We start from the raw sequence: 3,797 nt of genomic DNA, 5'->3' as shown, positions 1-3,797 counted from the left end.
TGATGACGAAGAGCCATTCTTTAGAGTCCCAGGATTCTTTATCTTTTAAAATATAGCAGCCCCAATTGATGGAGGCGAGTCATGCTGAACGTATTCGACTAGTATGGATGCCAGGTTGCATAAGGCTTTTATGATTGGCTGTTATGCTTAAGTGCGGCTCTTTGATTGCTTGGGACACTCGCCCGAACCCGGTAACCTGCCGCCCATCTGGGTCCCATTATACCGGTCAGCTATGCGGGAGCCTCGTCTGGGTGCCATTGCGGTTGCCACCGAAGCCCTAACTGTCTGTCTCAGCTGCTTGCTGATTGGTCTAAGTGACAAGTGGAAGGTTGTTTCGCAGATTTTTATTTGTGTTGAATTATGGCCACTAGGTCGCGGTCTATCAGTTTTCGGTCTCGTGACTCTGTAAGGTTCGTTTTTCTGTAGGTGGGAAGCAGGGACATTTCTTGTCATATTCTTGCAAAGGCTTTTCTTTCTTCTTTTGTATAAGGTCAATGAGGCAATGGTCCTCCTGTGCAACTCTGGTTGTTTCTCTTATTAACAGCGGTGTTCTCCCTCCTGATATCTCTACCATGTATGCTCTGATGGTGCCATTTGATCGCCCCTTGTTCGTGGCAGAGGGACTCTTGGAGGTCATCCGGATATCTTTACAGAGGCATCCTCGGACGGGTCATTGGTATCGCTAGATGACTTCATGCTTCTTAGGGGCATCTCGTTCTGGTGGGCTCGGGTTGTTTCCTTCTCATCACCTGGACGGAATTTGGAATACTCCCTAGAACAGCCTAAAAAAATCTAGAAAAGACTTTTTGAAGGCTCAACGCCTCTGAGGCAGCTATTACCTTCAATCAAACATGAATTAAATAGATCTACTCCCAAGGCATTATTATTATTATTATTATTATTATTATTATTATTATTATTATTATTATTATTATTATTATTATTATTATTATCCGAGATTAACAATAATTTATATGCAGAATCACCTACAACAAAAGTCTCCTAAATTGGACTTTTAAAAAGGGCCTGAAGCATTGTAAAGTAATTCATCATAATTATTATTATTATTATTATTATTATTATTATTATTATTATTATTATTATTATTGTTGTTGTTGTTGTTGTTGTTGTTGTTGTTGTTGTTGTTGCTATTATTACTTGGAATGAAAAGGCCCGAGAAACCATAGACATCGCTCGCGTGTTAATGGAGAGAAAATAAGGAAGCAACAACTGAACACGGGAATTAACATACAAATAGATATGTGCATATGAAATTTTGAAGTAAACATAATATTGCATCATATTAGTGCAAACAGATACAATCAAATAATCGACCATTCTTATCAAAAGGTTTATTTTATCCCACTTGCTTATTATTTCCAGCAAACGGAAATAGAAATAAGCATAATAAAGATTTATTTTAGGGGTATTAATCCCCAAGACGGGCCATTCTAAAAAATCTTAATTGATTTGTGCTTTTGGGAAGTATTACCAAGAAATCTGAAATCTGAAAAAAAAAATCTGGATGTTTTGTTGTTCGTTTGAAGGTTCATTTTATCTTTGGGAGTTTGCTTTCAAGAACTGGATTAGTCATAATCTCTAGCGTTACCAAATTCCTGATTTCCAGGCTCTGCGCTTGCATTTGAAGATACGCTTTGAAAAAAAGAAAAAAAAAAGATAATTACTTCAAGGATAAATCAGCGCATATCTTATATTTTAACCGAAACTCAATAATCGAATAATCAGTATTATATAGAAGTCATCACAATGAAATGGTAATTGTCTTGATATAAGCAAGAGCCACCAGAACTACCTCGATTGATTGTGGAGTGAACTAGTCCTATTTCTTGAAATATTTTCTGTGCATAGGCCTTAGGGTATAGTCAGCTACAGTAATATTAAAATAATCATATCCCATATAAACTATAAAAGCTAACAAAACAAGAGTAAGCGAAACAAGAGAGATCAGTGTGCCCGAGTGTACCCTCAAGCAAGAGAACTCTAATCCAAGACAGTGGAAGACCATGGTACATAGGCTATGGCACTACCCAAGACTTAGTGAACAATGGTTTGATTTTGGAGAGTCCTTCTCCTAGAAGAGCTGCTTACCATAGCTAAAGAGTCTCTTCTACAGTACTCTCTCACCAAGAGTAAAGTGGCCACTGAAAAATTACCATGCAGTAATTAACCCCTTTGGTGAAGTAGAATTGTTTGGTAATCTCAGTGTTGTCAGGTGTATGAGGTCAGAGGCAAATATGTAAGGAATAAGCCAGCCTAGTCGGTGTATGTGTAGGCAAAGGAAAAATGAACTGTAACCAGAGAGAAGGATCCAATGTAGTACTGTATGGCCTTCAAAAGACCCAATATCTCTCTAGCGCTAGTATCTCAACGGGTAGCTGGTGCCCTGGTCACCCATGTGCTACACCTAAAGAAAGGGGTTCGTAGTACAGATGTATATATATATATATATATATATATATATATATATATATATATATGTATATATATATATATATATATATATATATATATATATATATATATATATATATATATATATACTACAGTACTGTACAAATGTATATTAAGAAGATAAAAGAATTGATTTTTGCGAGACACTGTATCTCCTGTTAAAGAAAAAAAAATGAAAATGAAAAACTAACAGAATTAGTTTAAAACTAAACAAACAAGCAAAAGACTTCTGCTTGCTATGTTATGATTACTGAAGATATAAATGGACACATTTATGAATCTGAGAAAGGAATGCTAGTTACGAGGGTCATTGTAGTATTTTACCGAGTCATTTGAGAATTCTCATATTAGTTCTAGGAAAGAATATTAATGCAGAAAACCCGAGGTTTCAGTCTTGGAAGGTGTTACAAACAGCTAGATAAATGAGATATTTTCTAACGTTAACAAAAAGGCAACTAGTGAGGCACACATTGCCATCTTTAGAATGTGGAATTTAAACGAAGAAGGCTGAGGTTTTAAAGGTTTAAAAGTTTAAAGGTTGTTCATGAATGGCAGAGGCAAGGGACAGTGACATTGCCCTAGCTAGCAGGACAATGCCCCAGAGACTGTATATATATATATATATATATATATATATATATATATATATATATATATATATATATATATATATATATATATATATATATATACATATATATATATATATATATATATATATATATACGATTAACGCCCATTCCCCTCTCCACACAAGCAAGGACCAAGGAAGGCCAAGCAATGGCTGTTGATTACTCAGCAGATAGACCTATTGGCTTCCTCAAACCCCCCATCCTTAGCTCACAATGATAGTGAGGTTGCAGCGACCAAAGGAACTAACGAGTTTGAGTGGGACTCAAACCCCAGTGTGGCTATCACTAGTTATGTACGTTACCAAATTGTCCACCACATACCTAAGGTGGGTAAATCAAGTCGAGCCATGGAAATGATTAGTTGTATCTGTAGGGTTCCTAATAAACATGCTATTACAGCGGAAACTTCATTGCCTTGCATTCGTACGGCAGCAGATCGATCTCACTCCGGGATCGTGAGTGTAAATTATTTACTTTGGAAGTTACTGTTGTGGTTGACGTCCTGGTGTTCGTCTACTTAGGTGATACTGGAACTGAAACCAGACACCATTAATCTTTTAGTCTATCTAAGGGAAACCCAACTAAATTATATATTTGCACGAACATACACACACACACACACACACACACACACACACACACACATATATATATATATATATATATATATATATATATATATATATATATATA

This window comes from Palaemon carinicauda, chromosome 38, assembly GCF_036898095.1.
Source record: "Palaemon carinicauda isolate YSFRI2023 chromosome 38, ASM3689809v2, whole genome shotgun sequence".
NCBI lineage: Eukaryota > Metazoa > Arthropoda > Malacostraca > Decapoda > Palaemonidae > Palaemon > Palaemon carinicauda.
The sequence above is the reverse complement of the archived record's forward strand: the minus strand, read 5'-3'. Positions refer to the sequence as shown.